We start from the raw sequence: 17,572 nt of genomic DNA on the forward strand, positions 1-17,572 counted from the left end.
AGGAAGTTAACTCGGTGGTGGCTATCCATTTGAGCAGGGAGGGGTGGGCAGGGCACACACTCACACATACACACTCACTCACAACAATGCATTCACACATGCACACCCATTCACAACACTCACAAATACACATACATTCATGCGTAAACACACGCTCCGAACATCATTAAAACACAAAACTTACCTGCTGTGTCTCTGGAGTATGGAAGGAAGCCTCGGAGATTCCAGGAGGATTGAGACTGCCACCTCCTCTCACTGGTTGACCTTAGGCCCGCCAATGAGATTGGGCTGAGAAAGGTGGGATAGGGCCACTCTGTGGTGACATTTCAGTGATAGACACTTTGCCCTGGATACTTCAGGGCTTAACACTGAAGCGCATAGGTCCAAGGCTATCAGTGGCATTCCCTCTCTTCATGAGGGGGTTGTCTTCCAAACGCTTTGTAGGGCCCCTCCGCCTGTAAGGATGGGCCACAGATAACTGCAACAACAACAAAAATTGTCATGGTTTTGGAAATAAGTGTGTTTTTAGTGGAAAGAAACGTGGGAGGGGATTATGCTAAGTCAGTGGGATGAGTTTTCAAAGAGTGTGAGATAAGTCGGAGAAAGAATGTCTCCCACAATTAGTATTTGTTACAGCAAGGGACTTGATTAGTTGAGCAAAGTTCTCTGTTAGGAGAGTAAATGGGGATTGGAGATGAAACTAGGTGTGGTATTGGCTAACGAATGAAAGATAATGCACAGGATCTTAAAAGTGATCCTAGCACTGACTGGTTACCAATGGAGCTGTGGCAAAATAGGTCATGCACAACTGAAACAAAGAGTAGAACAGATGAGTCTTGTGTCTTGCTTTTGATTAGACTGAAAGCAGTCTAATAAAGATGATTTAACTGAGTCCCGATGCAATAAGGGTGGACACTGAGGCACAATGAGCTTAAAGGAAGAGAAAAAGGGAGAGCTTCCGAAGTTTACGCACTGATGATGCATGATGAGATTACACTGTTCACTTCAGAGCCAAGTTGTAGAGAGGAGTCAGTTTTGAGTTCAAGACTTATGACAACTGAAACAGAGGAGGTGTAGGGCCCAAAGTCAGACAGCCCCAAAAATGGGTTCAGTGGATCAGCAACACCCCCAAAAATCAAGATCTTTGTTTTCACTGCATTAAAGCCAGTAGTGGCACATTCATCTTCTGACCTCCAGGTGACAGTCTTCCAGTACGGAATCGCCAGGAGAGCTTCCAGAAATTCCAAATGATGAGGTGGGTGTCATAAGAATAAATCTATATGCCATAAGATCTAACCAGGAAAAAAAGGGCTGAACCCTATGGCACACCTCAAGAGATCAAAGTAGATAGAGGAGTAAAAGACTGTAGAGTCACTTTTTGAGACCCGCTAGAAAGAAAAGAACAAATAGATTAAGTATCGGGCTTCCTATACCAGATACCTGGTGTTCCTAGAGCAAAAGAGTATAATTGAAAATGTCAAATATCACTAAAAGATCCAATAAAATCAAGTTGTTGACACTGCCAACTTCGGTCACAAGATGTAGGTGATCCAGATCAGCCTTAATGGCAAGCCCTGTGTCAATCTGGGGACAAAAACCCATCTAGGTATTTTCAAGAATGTTAGATTAAAGTAATATACAAAGTTTTTGGGGAACGTTATTTTAGGATTTGGGGTACTGCAGGAAGAAGAGTGATCAGACGGTAACTAGTTTGATAAGTCAGGTCCAAGTTAAGGTTTAAGATGAGTTCAGTATGTCAAAAAGAGACCAGAAAACCTTTCATTAGGAGAGGGTAAAAACCTGGCATGAGGTCAATAGGGAATCCTTCTTTGCATTGTTAAGAAGAGAGTCTCAGATGTCCTAAGTAATAAGGGAGAAGTGTGACCAAAGGGTGACTGAGGGAGGATAAAAGACATCAAGTGATAAAGCGGTTGAGTTGGTGAGCTCAATGGAGATGCATTGTGTTGCTCTGGAGAGTTTAGAAATAAGAAAGGAGCCAAGCCATCATGGAATGATTGTGTGATTTGGGTTGAAGGGGGTAAGGAAGGAGAGTTCATCAACAAGTTTGACATTTCTTTGGATTGATTTTGAGCAGCAGAGATTCTTGTCCTATATTAATGTGTACAGGTTTCTAGAAAGGTTGTTTAAACTTTTTATACTATTTACGGGCACTTTTATAGTGCAGGAGTGGAAATTACTATGTAGTGGCCACTATGTAGTGGCCAGCTACATAGTAACTCTATGTAGTGGTCACTATGTAGTGGCCAGCACACCAGACCTAACCCAACAAACTATCTTGATGGGTGAGGGCTTCAGAAAGAAACTGATCTATTGCATGTGAAGTAAACCCTGTTCTTTCTATTTTTTTCCTTGGAAGACAAACAAAAACATAAAGTCAACCACATTAAGAGTATAGACTAATTGTTGTGCTGCCCTTATTTTGGAGGCGAGTCCTTTGTTTTGGTAGGTAGTTACAGTTAGGACCATCTTTCCATAGGAAAAGCGTTTTTTGACTTGCCTATATCTTTGACATTGTTGGTGAATCTTCACAAACCGTTCCCCCCAAAAAGTGCCACCGTGATTTTTGTTTTGCACAGGAGGTTTTGGGGCTATCCGTCAGACGGGGACCAAGAAAAAGGGGGGTCAAAAAAAGTGTTTTTTCCATGGTAATTTCGATAGAGGTTTTAGACCATGACTACAGCGGAACCGCTGGACGGAATTACACCAAATTTGGCAGAGATCGGTCTTGGTGCAGAAAGAACACTGTTTGTTATTTGGTGTAAATCCGTTCAGTAGTTTTTGACTTATTAAAAGATATCCGAGTTTGTATATATAGGGACACCGATCCACTAAGGATCCCATAGTCCCCGTGCTGAAATCTGATTAGCTGCCAACACTTCAACCAGGAAGTGTTGGCAGCCATCTTGGGATTTCGCCTCAACTGAGTCCCACAAAAAATGTTTTTAAAAAAGAAAATGGGGCAGGATATGAATACCTTGACCCCTTAGCTCTGGTACCCACCTGAGGAAAAAGCTTTTTTTAAAACAAGTTGCTGCCGAAATTTAATGCGGGTGTGTATCTCATGCTCGTTTTGAATAGAGCCCTCAGTAGGCCAGGTCCTAGGGGCATTTTCTTTAAAAATGAGGGGACGCACGGGGCCCTGAGCCCCGGAGACCACTACCTCCCAGGGGCTAATGAAACAGGGATGGGGGATCACGCAGACCCCCTCAGCCCCGGGGACCAACTTCTCCCCCAGGCTAAATAACAGCTAATGGGGAGCCTGTGGACCCCCCAGGCCCTGGGGACCACCGCCTCCCCGGGGTCAAATATTTTTTAATGAATTGGAGAGGCGCCACATAAGGCATCGGGGACCAACAACTCCCCGGAGCAGCCAAGAACAAAAAAGGAGAAAGGTCGCGTCACCCCCATTCTGGAGCCATACATGGCCCTGAGGACTGCCACCCCCCCAGGGCTGGCTCCTGCTATGTCTCTGTGCCACCCCTTCGGAACATAGCTGTTTGCTATTGCTTGGCAGGAGCTGACAGCTCCGGCCAAGCAAAAAGAAAACACTATGGTTCCAGCGTGTGGGAGCTGTCAAAGTGCTCCCACCCACTGGAAGCAGAGGTTTCATCTCTTTGCGGGCAAGGAAAGAGATGAAACTATTGTGGAGAGCATTTGCAGCAGCTCCATGTGTGCAGTAGCCATGCTGGCTCCCGCAGAATGGGGAGCCGGCTGGGACTGCAGGCCCCTCCCCCATTCAATTAAGGCCAGGCCTCAGGGATGGGGTCCCCAGGGTCGAAATTAGCTCAGGGAGGGCGAGCATACGACCCCCTTACCCTGTGCAGAGCAGGAAAGAAAAACAAACAGAAAAGACAAAAGGGCGAGCAGAAGAAAGAGCAGAAAGGGCAAAACAGGAGGCAGAAAAATGAACAGTAAAGGCAAAACAGAGCAGAAGAGGGCAAAAAAGATGGCAGAAAAATGAGCAGGAAAGGCAAAATAGGCAGCAAAATGAGTAGGAAAGGTCAAAGAGAGGGCAGACAAGCAAGCCTTAAAGGCAAATTAGAGCAGAAAGGGCAAAACGGAGAGTACTCAGAAACTCACAGGTCCACTTACAGACCCACTTAGAGAATCACCCTCCGACTCATGGACCCTCACAGACCAAGTCAAAGATCATGCACCCACTCACAGACCCTCTCAAAGACTCATGCATCCACTCACAGACCCACTGAGAGATACCCACCCACTCACAGAGGTACCCAGATACTCACGCACCCACTTACAGATCTAGACACACCCACTGAGAGACTCATGCACTCATTTACAGACCTTCTGAGACTCATGCACTCACTCACAGACCCACCCAGAGACTCATGCACTCATTCACAGAACCACTGAGAGACTTGTGCACTCACTCACATACCCACTCAGAGGCTCATGCACCCACTCACAGACCCACTCAGAGACTCATGCACCCACTCACAGACCTACCTAGATACTTGCACACCCACTCACAGACACACACATAGACTCACACACCCACTACCAGACTTATTCATCAACGCACACGCTCATTCACAAACCCACTCGGAGACTGATGCACTCACAGACCCACTCAGAGACTGATGCACTCACTCACAGAGCCACTCAGACACTCATGCACTAACTCACAGACTGGTGCATACTTATTGAGGCACTTGCAAACCCACTTAGACACTGACACCCACTCAAAGACCTACTCAGACACTCACACACACCCACTCAGACACCAACTCAGACAGTCATGCACCCTGTCATACAGCCACTCAGACTTTCACACACCCACTGACAGACCCACTCAGACACTCATGTACCCACTCACACACCCAGTAAGACACTTATGCTGACAATCACAGACCCACTCAAACAGCCACTGACAGATCCACTCAGACACTCTCACACCCACTCACAAACCTGCTGAGACACTCATGCACTCACTCACTTACACACTCACTGTCAAAGGTTACTGGTCACAGTTAAGAAATAAAATGTAAAAGACCTTCGGAATTCACTTAAAAAAACAATGGTTACAGGGGCATTATAGTTAGGAAATAACATTAACAAAATGTAGAAATTCACTTAAAAAACAAACCAAAGGTTAATGGAATATTATAGTTAGGAAATAGAATTATTTAAAAAAACCTTAGAAATTTACTGAAAAAAACCAAAGGTTACAAGGACGTTATAGTTAGGCTCAGATTTCACTTTTACAAAACCATAGGAATTTAGCAGTTATAGTTACCTGAGCTAACAATACCTTATGCCCCCATAATGCACAGCTTATGACCTCACATATTACATCACTCATGACATGGTCAGTGACATCACTGATGACATCTCAAACGACATCACTGATGACATCATCCACAGAACCACTCATACACCCACTCACCCACCTTTACAACCTCTCATGCACCCACTCACATACCCACACAACCACTCACATACCCATTCACAGACCTGTACAAGTACTCACACAACAACTCACTCATCCACAATGTCACTCACACACCCACTCATACAGCCACTAACACAGCCACTCACTCACCCATACAGCTACTTATACAACCGCTCACTCACCCGTACAGCCAGTCACAAAGCCACACACTCACCCATACAACTACTCACACACCCACTTGTTTACCTATACAACCACTCACACACACTCACTCACTCACCCATACAGCCTTTCAACACAGCCACTCACTTACCCATACAAATACTCACACACCCACACAACCACTTCCATACCCATTCGCACATCCTTAGAAGCGCACACTTCCACTCACTCACCCATACAGACATTCACACAGACACTCATTCTCCAAAACAGCCACTCACACACCAAATCACTTAGCCAAACACCCACTCAAACAGCCACTCACTCGCCCACACAGCCACTTACACTCCTAGTCACTCACTCATATGGCCATTCAGACACCCACTCAGTCACCCACCCATAAAGTCACTCACACACCCACTTACCTGTCCATGGAGCCACTCACTTACCTGTACAGTTACTGACACACCCACTCAGTCATCAATACTCACACAGCAACTCACTTACCCATAGAGCTACTCACATACACTTATATAGCCACTCACACACCCATACAGCCACTCAGATACCCACTCACACACGGATACACACAGTCACACAACCATAATATATGTTGGAAATAGTATCATTCATTAGTAGTGTAACTAGTATAATAAGTTAACTTTTGTAGTAGGTTAGTATATATGTTTAACAATCATAAACTCTTAAAAAACGCTTTCATGAGTGATGTAATATGTGAGGTCCATAAGCAGTGCATTGCATAAGTTGTCGTTAATTCAGGTAACTATATAACTGCTGAATTTCTGTGGTTTAGTTTGAGTGAAATTTTAGCCTAACTGTAATGTTCCTGTAACCTTTGTTTTTTTTCAGTGCATGTATGTGTGTGTGTGTGTGTGTGTATATGTTATGTTATGTTATGTTAGTTGCATTTTAATGCGCACAGCTGCTCCAGCGAAGGAGCGTCCTGGCGCAGGGAAAGGTAAACACAACACAACACTAGGTCCGGTAACAAAAAGCAGACAATACAAGCTAGAGACAATTAAAACAGAAAGGTTTTCAGGGCCCTACGGAAAGACATTAGGTCACTGAAAAAACCATAGGTTTCACACATGTTATAGTTAGCTGGACATTTTACTGATAAAAAACCAATGAAATTCCCCCGTTATAGTTACTGTAGGCAACTATAACTCACGCGACCGCAATCCTCTGCTGATTCTAATACTGTATTTAGACACTTATTTGCCCATGTCTTCTTCCATTAAATTTTAGCTATACATATATTACAAATATTTTTTTTTCATAAAGACACATATGTCATCAGCAGAGGATTACGGTCGCGTGAGTTATAGTTGCCTACAGTAACTATAACGGGGGAATTTCATTGGTTTTTTATCAGTAAAATGTCCAGCTAACTATAACATGTGTGAAACCTATGGTTTTTTCAGTGAATTTGCAAGGTTTTTTAAATGCTAATTCCTAACTATAACGTGTGTGAAACCTATGGTTTTTTCAGTGAATTTGTACGGTTTTTTAAATGCTAAGTTACTTTACGCCATTTGTGGCGTGCGCGCCCACTTAACGCAGTTCGTTCCGTGCGCGCACGGTGCGCTTCGCGCACCGTGCGCGCACAGTGAGCACGCGGTGCGCTTTGCGCACCGCGTGCCCACGTTACGCTACATGGGCCATGAACGCACGATGCGCTTCGCGCACCGTGCGCACATGGAGGACATATGATGAGCATCGTTGTGACAGGTAAAATATATGTTTGATTTAGCTCATACAAGCTATGCACAAAAGGTGCCCTGCGGGCACCTTTTGCACACGGGGTGGGGAGAATGTGGATATTTATTTATTTTTTTAATATTTCTTACCGTACGCGTACGGTAAGCGTAATCGGCGAAATTTTCGAAAAAATTAAATTTGCCTTTTTTCACTTGGGGGATCGTTGGGGACTCCCTCAACATGGCTAGGTGCTTGGGAGCTGTCTAAACAGCCCCTTTACATGTTTTTGGACTTTGTTTTTCAACCCCCTGTCAGAGTGCGAGAGAGAAAATGGCGGACGCCGCTTCCTGGTTTCGACCGATTCGAATGTTTACTAAGATCTAAGGGCCAATCAGAATTGCGCTCGCGCACGTCACCGTACGCGTACGGTAAGCGCACCGTAAGCGCACGGTAAGCGCACCGTAAGCTGCCACAGATATATATATTGATTTAAAGGCTATTTTCTCAGGATCTACTGAACAGATTTACACCAAACCTACAAAAGGCACTTCCTTGACCTGAGGACTACCTCTCTGCCAAATTTCAAGTAATTCTGTTCAGCCGTTCGGGCTGTAGCTGTGTCTAAAGGTCCTATGGAAAAATGCATGGGAAAAACGCGTTTTGGGACCCCCCTTTTATCTCAGCCCCCGCTTGACGAAACCCCCCGAGACTTTCAGGGTAGGAGCGGAGCGTAGCGCCCCACCTATTTTGAAAAATTCGGGAGGATTCGTCAACCGGCGCCAAAGTTATTCAAAATAGAATGTTGCGGATTTCCTATGGAAACGTGGTCCTAACTATAACTATCTACTGGCGACCGCCAGTAGATAATATATACATTCACTGAAAAAAACCATAGGTTTCAGGGACGTTATAGTTAGTTGGACATTTCACTCTTACTGTTTCTATAAAGTTTAAATATGTTTTATATATATGCCAAGGTGTATTAAAGAATGAGTGGGTATATAAGTATCTGGATGGAAGATTTAGTAGGTGCATGGCTGACTATATAAGTGAGTGATTAAACGTGTCTTACTGAATGCATTTGAGAGAAGGATCTTCCGCCAGAGCAGCCAAGACCTGGAATGAGCTACCGGCAGATATCAGACGTGCCCCCTCCCTGAACTCCTTCAGGAAGACCCTCAAGACCTGGCTATTTGGCTAAACAGATCTGCAGATGCCCCCTCAGCGCCTTGAGACCGTCACGGGTGATTAGCGCACTTACAATTCCCTGATTGATTGATTGTTTGTGTATAACTATAGGTGAGTAAATGGAACTATGATTAATTCTTTGCATGACTGACTAGGCGTGTGAGTAACTCTGGAAGAGTGGTGGTGTGTGAGTGTCTGTATAGGTGTATGAGTGCATATGATAGTGTTGTATTGATGAGTGACTACATGTATGAGTCACTGTATGGGTGAATGAGTGGATGTGTGTGTAGACTTAGGAATCAGTGAGTGCGTATGTTCTAAGTGGTATTGGTGTGTCTATGGTTTCAAAAATGGTAGTCTGTATTTTAGAGTGGGTGTATCAAAGGTTATATTAGGGTGTGAGGAGGTGCGTCAGACTATCACGTGGATGATGTCATCAGTGATGTAATTTGAGATGTCATCAGTGATGTCACTGACCATGTCATGAATGATGTAATATGTGACGTCATCAGCAGTGCATTGCGGGGGCGCAAGTTATAGTTAGCTGAACTAACTATAACGGTGGAATTTCTCTGGTTTTGTAGGAGTGAAATGTCCAACTAACTATAATGTCCCTGAAGCCTATGGTTTTTTCAGTGAATTTCTAAGGTTTTTTAAATGCTAATTTCTAACTAGAACATGCCTGAAACCTTTGTTTTTTTCAGGGAATCTCAAAGGTTTTTTAAATGCTATTTTATAACTATAACGTCCCTGAAAGCTATGAGGTTTTTTTCAGTTAATTTCAAAGGTATTTTAAATTCTAATGACTAACTATAACATAGCACTCATGTTTGCAGAGTGGTGGAGAAAGGTGAGCGTGGCCTCCGAACACCTCTTAGCAATCCCACTGTGTGAGATTTACTGGCGGTAACAGGAGGGGGAGTTAGCCTCCAACATCAACCCTGGGAGCCAACTTCCCTTCCTATTACCTCCAGTAAGTCCCACACAGAAGGATTGCTAACATGTTATATCAGGCCTGCCCCCTCCCTGCACCACTCTGCAAACGCACCCCCTGGCATGTTGTAAATTGGGGGATTAAGTCCGCTTGAATCCTGAGGGTCCCTGGAGGGCAACAAGCCCACCAGGTACCTCCAGTAAGCACCACATATCTGCGTTGCAGAGAGGTAGTTCGAGGCCACATCCCTTTTTATACTTCTCTGCAATGCAGCACTGTGTTTCTTACTGGAGGTACCTGGTGGGCTAGTTGGCCCCCAAGGACCCTCAGGATTCAAGGGGACTTAATCCCCCAACTTACAACGCGTCACGGGGCGCAAAATGCACACTTGTCACATCAGGCCCGCCCCCTCCCCTCCCCTCATCACTGTGCAAACGCGCCCCGTGGTGCATTTTAAGTTGGGGGATTAAGTCCCCTTGAATCCTTAGGGTCCTTGGGGTCCAACTAGCCCACCAGGTACCTCCAGTAAGCACCACAGAGCTGCGTTGCAGAGAGGTGATCTGAGGCCACGCACCTTTTTACACCTCTCTGCAGCGCAGCTCTGTGGTGCTTATTGGAGGTACCTGGTGGGCTAGTTGGCCCCCAGGAACCTCAGTATTTAAGGGGAATTAATGCCCCAACTTAAAACGCACCAGGGGGCGCGTTTGCAGAGTAGTTCAGGCAGGGGGCGTGGCCTTCGGCGTGATGCCCTCTTTTATTTTTTAGAAGGAGGGCTGTGTGGCCCCTCTTCTACTCCAGGGCCTGACCCCCTTTTTTAATTTTTTTCTTTTTTAAAATACAGAAAGGGGGCCGCTTGGCCCCCCTCCCGAGGCCAATTTCGGCCCCGGGGACCCCATCCCCCGGGGCATAGCCACATGTTTTTTTTCTTTTTTTTTTTTTTAAAGGAATGGGGCTGCGTGGCCCCCCCCCCTCCTGAGGCCTCTTTTGGCCCCGGGGACCCCATTCCCAAGGGCTGTGCCTCCTTATTTTTTTAAATATATATATATTTTTTTAATTATTGAAGGTGGGCCGCATGGCCCCCCTCCTGGGCCACTTCTGGCCCCGTGGCCAGCCCTTCGTGTTAGGGACCGTGGGGGGAGCCCCAATGCCCCCACGGTCCCCACCTCCTGCGAGAGCGGCATTGCTTTTGAGCATGGGGAGCTGCTGACATGCAGCTCCCCTTGCTCAAAAGCATTTCTGCTTCGCTTCATGGAAGCAAAACAGCGTTTGTCATAGCAAACAACAGTGTCCCGGGGGTGGGCGCCTCGGGACACTGCAGGAGCCGGCCCTGGGGGGGGTGGTGGGCGCCTCGTGACACTGCAGGAGCCGGACCTGGGGGGTGGCGGTCCCCAGGGCCATCGAGGGCTCCAGGAGGGGGGCCGCGCGGGCCCCCTCCCATCTATTTAAATGGAGGAGGTGGTGGTCACCGGGGGTCCATAACGGATCCCAGCATTTATAAAAACAGTGCCCCGGAGGCGGCGGTCCCCGGAGCTGCGGGGGGGGGCTGTGAGCCTTCGCACTTTATTATTTAAGCCCCGGGGAGGTGGTGGTCCCCGGGGCAACGTGGGGGGATAGGGACCCCCCACACATCTTTTTATCAGCCCCAGTCTTCACCAAGCCACCGCTCACTTCTGGGTGGGTGCTGTCACGTAGCAGCGGTGCACTGCGATACATTTCCACCAGACCCTCGGTTCTCACAAAGTCGTGGCGCACACTTGAGTATAACAGTAAAGCAATCTTGAAAATCTTATACTCGAGTGTGCGCCATGACTTTGTGAGAACAGAGGGTCTGGTGGAAAAAAAAATATATATATATATTTATATATATTTTCTTTTTATTTTGGTTTTAGGTCACAGTTTCCATAGGGAGAGCATTTTTTTACACCAATAACTTTGGTGCAGTTTGACAAATCTGCAAATAAAATAAATTTGGCTCCTTTCAGGTTTTGCTCTGATCTGTCAAGCAGAGGCCAAGAAAAAAGAGAGGTGGGCAAAAGTGAGATTTGTTAATTTCCATAGGAAACTTTGCTCTCTGACACAAAAAAAATGCAAAATAGAATTTCAGTAAATTTGGCAAAAAGTTAGAGCTTCTTTCAAAAAATTGCCTTATTGTGATTTGGTGTAAATCTGTTCAGCCGTTTTTGAGATATTAGTGTTTAAAGAGGGACCCAGATTGGGCATGAAGGGGTTAAAGCTCAGAAAAAGTTAGATATAGCTGGACGGTTAATCCTGCAGGAGTCCCACAATATTGAAACTTAAAAACAATAGGGCCTTCTGATTGGCTGTGAAAGCTTATTCCCTTGTCAACCATTTAGTTATTGTGGGACCTGTACAACTGTTGTGAGTGTTCTGGTTGGCTATCTGCAGCATCAAACCAAATGTGGCTCCTATTACAGGACTCGGGTCCCCGAATCCTTACATTTTGTTTTTAAAACCCCATAAGAGGGCAGGGTGTTAACACTGACCCCCAGGGCCATGTGAAGTCTTTAATAGGGTGATTACAATAAAGTCAATATTATACAAACTTTTTTAGAGGGTGTTCAAGTCATGAATGTCATTTAGGGGACGTCAAGGGTTGCAGTTGCGACTCCTGGCACTGTCACTGTGACCCCTGGGCTACAGACAGACTGGCCATGGCTTACATTGAGCGTTTCCCCAGGTTCTTAAAAAGTGTACAAAAAAGAAAGCCATGTGCTGGAAGGGCTTAAGTAATTTCCGAATGCATCTGAAGTAATTCAGTGCGAGCAAAAGCAAAGAACATGGGTCGGGTCGTGGAGAGTTCATGCACCTTAGTAATTACACTACAGTTGGACTTCAGTCAATAAGCTAGCTGATCTGATTGCAGGACCCCTGGTTGTGCCTGTCGCCTCTAAATATTCAGCTAAAGTTTAAGCATGCATTATTTATTTTGAAGGTATATTACCTGATAGTGATGCTTTCCAGTCGATTCCGCACATCGCCAGGCAATTAACAGCCCATTCTGAACACCCCGATTTCCCTCGCAAAACACACAAGGCTGCCTTCCATATCGGACCATGCCTGATGCCTGGTTCTCAAGAGCCCCTCTCTAATCCACCCCACTCCAATCTGCCCCACTCCAATCCACAACAATTGGCCCCACTTCAATCCATCCCACTTCAGTCTTCCCCATTCCAACCCACTCCAATCTCCCCGACTCCAATCCCCCCCAATCCAGGCCAAAGCAATCTGCCCCATTCCAATCTGCCCCATTCCAATATGCCCCATTCCAATCTGCCCCACTCCAAGCTGTCCCACTCCAATCTGCTCCACTCGATTTCACCACACTCAATTTCCACTCCAATCTGCTCCACTCGATTTCACCACACTCAATTTCACCCTACTCCAGTCCAATCCACCCCACCTCAGTCCACTCTCTCCATCCCAATTCGCCCCACTCCAATCCACCCCACACCAATCAAATCCAGCCCAATCTAGTCTACCCCACTCCAATCAACCCCACTCCCTCCCCAATCCACCCCACTCAATCCAAAATAAAGTGTTCCACTCCATTCCAAAACAATCTGTCCCACTCCAATCTAAAACAATTTGCCACACTCCAATCCAAAACAATCTACCCCACTCCAATCTAAAACAATGTGCCTCACACCAATTAGCCCCACTCCAATCCAAAAGAGTCTGCCCCACTCCAATCCAAAGTAATCTGCCCCACTCTAATCCAAAAACATCTGCCCTACTTCAGTCCACCCAAATCCAATAAACTCCAACCCAATGAGCCTCCCCCAATCCACCCCAATCCCTCCCAAATCCACTCACTCCAATCCAATCCACCCTACTGCTATCCAAAACAATCTGCCCCGCTCCAATCCAATCCACCTCAATCCAATCCATTCCACCCCAATCCAGTTCACCCCACCCCAATCCAATCCATCCCAATCTAATCCACCCCATGCCAATCCACCCCACTCCAATTCACCATACTCCAATTCACCCAACTCCATTCCACCCCACTCCAATCCACTCCACTCCACTTCAATCTAATCCACCCCATCCAGTCCACCTCACTCCAATCGACCCAACTGTACTGGAGTCCATTCCACCCCATTGAACTCCAGTCCACCCCATTACACCCAATCCAACCCATCACACCCCAGGTCAATCCACCCGATTCAATCCAATCCATTAAGCCCACCAAACTCAAATCCATCCCACTCAAAAACCAATCCCCCCACTCAACTCCAATCCACCTCCCTACCTCAATCCGTTCTAAACCACTCCACCCTATTCCACTCCATGCCACTGCACTCCAATCCAAAACAATCTCCCCCACTCAAATCCAAAACAATCTGGCCTACTCCAACCCACCCCACTCCAATCTAATACACCCCATCCAGACCACCCCATTCCAATACACCCCACTCCACTGCAGTCCATTACACTCCTCTACTCCAATCCACCCACTCTACCCCAATCCAATCAACCCCACCCCAGTTCAGTCAACCCCACTCAATCCATTCCATCCAGCCCACCACACTCCAATCCACCCCACATCAATCCAATCCACCCCACTCCAATCAACCCAACTCCAATCTAATCGACCGCACTCCTATCCACCCCCCTCCAGTTGAGTCTAATCCAGCCCCGCCACTCCACTCTAATTAACACCACTCCAAACCATTCTACTCTAATCCAATCCACCTCAAACCAATCTAGTGCACCCCATTTCAATCCACCCCACTCCTCTCAATCCAACCCACTTTACCCAATCCAATTCACCTCAGTCTACTCCAATTCTATTCACACCACTACCTAAAATCACACCAACCCACTCTACTCTATCTCACCCCACTCCACAACACTGCACTCTATCACACTCTCTGCCACCGAACCACTAAACTCTACTCCCCTCTACTCTATGACACTCTACTCCTACAGCTCCACTCTACGACACTCTACTCCTATAAATCCAGTCAATGATGCTCAAATCCCCTCACTCCACTCTAGGACACTCCACGCACTAACATTTAGCCATGCTGAACAGTAGCCACACTGATGTACAACATGGCGACAACACATTGCCATAGCCAATAGCTCTTGTATAGGCGAGACCTATTGGCTTTGTCAATGCTTGTAAACTCCTGTCAGAGCCCCAATAGAATGCAGCCAACACAGCTACTAAAGACAAGTGGTGCGCCAATTACCCTGGCAGACCTTAACGCAAGGACAGCTCAGGTAAATGGGACAGCGCGGCTCTGGGTGACCTGAGCTGATAGGGAAAGAATGGGACAATATATGTAAAACCTCAACTACATAAAAACCTGCTGGAAGAGTTTGGCTCACTGTCTTAAGCCATCTCAGTTGGGCTACGTTCCTGCTGAAGAGAATTAATTTGTGATATATCTATTTTATTTACTCTTCATTAGCAGAGTATGACCCAGTGTTATTGAACACCAAGGAAACACTTCTGGCACTGGCAATTAAGGATTATGTTTCTTGCCATATTGAGAAAATCCATGTCTGGGAAAGATGGTGGCCACACCTGGTTTATTAACATAACATAACAGGTGTATTTGTAAAGCGCACGATTACCTGTAGGTGTCCTGGCGCTGAATAACAGATGTTTATTGTTACCCAACTCAATGGTACTCGTTTTATCAACCTCAGATGGATGAAAGGCTGAGTATTACTACTGGCCCTGGCAGTCGTAAACATGGAATATGGTACCTTTTTTTTTGTCAACATAGAATGTTGGGACGTATGCCCCCTGTTACTGGATGTGGGCTTCTCATGTGACTCTGCTGGCTTGCTCGTCCACTCTTTGGCGTTTTCTGAATTTTGGCATGTGCCATTGTGTATGCTGCCTAAACAAGTCCTTACAGTGTAGTTAATTACCTATTATACTTACTACTATCAAAGCATTATTGATAATGCATATACTAGCTAATTAAAATTATAAGAATTTTGCTAAGATGTTCATATGTTTTGCAGCAGAAATAAAGCACAAAATTGAAAGCACAGTCTTATTATAATAAAATAATTGCTAACACGTTCAGAAACAGTGCAGCTGAATGTATAAACACTGATATCATGTACTGTTACTGCCCCTTTAAATAATAACAAAGATTACAAGTGTAGATAGTGACCAATTAATTAAAGTTGCAAGAGCATTGTAAGACACGTTGGAAGTATGTCTGTGGAAAAGGTAGCCTCACTGTAGGCATATACAAATACTGCCTAAGGTAGGAGCGACATCTCACTCCTAAACCGGATGCACAGCCTAATCCTTGTAAAATAACCAAGGTATTGCGATATTTCCAATTTCAATTGAACTTTATTGACAATATTCCATGATTTCTTGATGCTCAATCCATTTTTATGTGTCACATGGGAGACGATATGTATATAAAAGCTTCTACTGCGACAGATGCGCCAATCCAGGCTTTATTCTGCAGCATGTAATATACATTAAACCATCCTCAGTCATATTTCATTATATGCCCAATGCATTTCGGGCCTTCCGTGGCCCTTCATCAGGGGTTCACTATAATTTTAAAAAAGACAACATTAGATGATGCTATCAAACCTCTGTGTTAATCTGTTGTTAATAAATGCATCAACAAATTTTGAGCCTTACTTTTGTTCAGAACACATTTTTTTTTTTAAACACAATTTTATTGAGTTTTCAAATAGCATAATAATTGCGGTACATTCCCAAAGCAATTGGGCGCTAAGAATGAAAAGATATCAAACATGAGTGCACATATTATTCCCAAAATGTAAAGGATAATGTGGACAGCCGTATCCAAGAACACATATCAAGACATTGATACTTATATAAGGAGCAGAAAAATCGGGACATACATGCCAATAAAATAGCGAGGTATCAGAATCCTAGCAGGCCCATGAATATCTAACAAGCTAAACTTAATAAGCTTAACACAAAAACGAAAGACTACCCCCACCCCCTCCCCAGTTCCTGGTCCACCAACTTACAGAGTAAGATGAATAAAGCTTGTATCTACACATTAAATAACAGATCGTTTCACGGCATACATATGTATAGATCTCTAGGTCTTCCGAGAGATAAGGGGGAACGGTACTATCAGGAAGCAAGCTGTTCATCTCTTGGGGATGTGGAATGTGGGGTTGGGCCAGGACCGCTCTGCGATGCTGGTGAGGTCAGGATATCAATGGCTTTGAATGTTTCAAGCATATGGTCCCAATCTAGTGAGATAGGGACCTTACGTAGTCCTCTAAATTCCTCCTGTCTAATAATCATACTCTCTGCAGTGCCCAAGCGGACCATTTCTGTCTGCCATAGGAGAGGTGTAGGTTGGAAGCAGATTTCCACCGCATTGTGATGGCACGCTATGCTATAAGCACAGCCAAGTCAGCAAATCTATATTGGCCCTTCCGCTCCTTGGGTCGTTTATGCAGACCCAGCAGACAGCTTTCCGCGAAGACCAAACAGTAATTCCAGTGCCCTCCTGCACCCTGTATCCAACAGTTTGCCAGAATATGCGTAAACGCGGGCACCCCCACAGCATGTGGAGTAGGTCTGCATCTTCTTCCTGACACCTAGGGCAGGTGAGTTGTACGTTAGGAAACATACAATTAAGGCGATGTGGTGTGAGGTATGCCCTGTGTACGATCATGTACTGTATATATTTAAATTTAGCATTGCGTGACACTTTCTTAGGGAATTCTAAAACAATGGACCAGTCCTTTTCCGACAATTTGTGTCCCAGCTCTAGTGACCATTTAACACGGAGTGGCAGTAATGGAATCCCTAAGTGAGCTCGAATACCTCTATATAGCCAGCGGGTGAAGTGTTGTCCCCTTCCCATGAGCTGTGTTGCGTATATTAGTTCATGCTTAGGGGGTTCAATCCCGTCAGGGGACCACCAGCGTTTGATGTAGTGAGAAATAGCTGCGTGTAATAGAAAAAGTGGTGGGGGGGACCACCTGAGTGCGGACAAAGTTATCGTGATCTGCTAGTGTGCCCTCAGTGAATAATGCTCCAATGGTCGATACACCTTCCTGATCCCACAAGGAGAAAGCCTTCTTCGAGATTAACCCAGTAGTAGTAGGTATCCCCAGCAAGGGAATGTTGG

General features: G+C 45.6%; 1 protein-coding gene across 1 annotated transcript in view; it reads left to right on the top strand.

The window, feature by feature from the left end:
* The window catches only part of LOC146821053 (E3 ubiquitin-protein ligase PHF7-like), a 1,746,711-nt gene that overhangs the window by 1,125,903 nt on the left and 603,236 nt on the right, over positions 1-17,572 (top strand). The gene's annotated exons all lie outside the window — the stretch shown is intronic.

This window comes from Triturus cristatus, chromosome 6 (genome assembly GCF_964204655.1).
Source record: "Triturus cristatus chromosome 6, aTriCri1.1, whole genome shotgun sequence".
NCBI classification, from domain to species: Eukaryota; Metazoa; Chordata; class Amphibia; order Caudata; family Salamandridae; genus Triturus; species Triturus cristatus.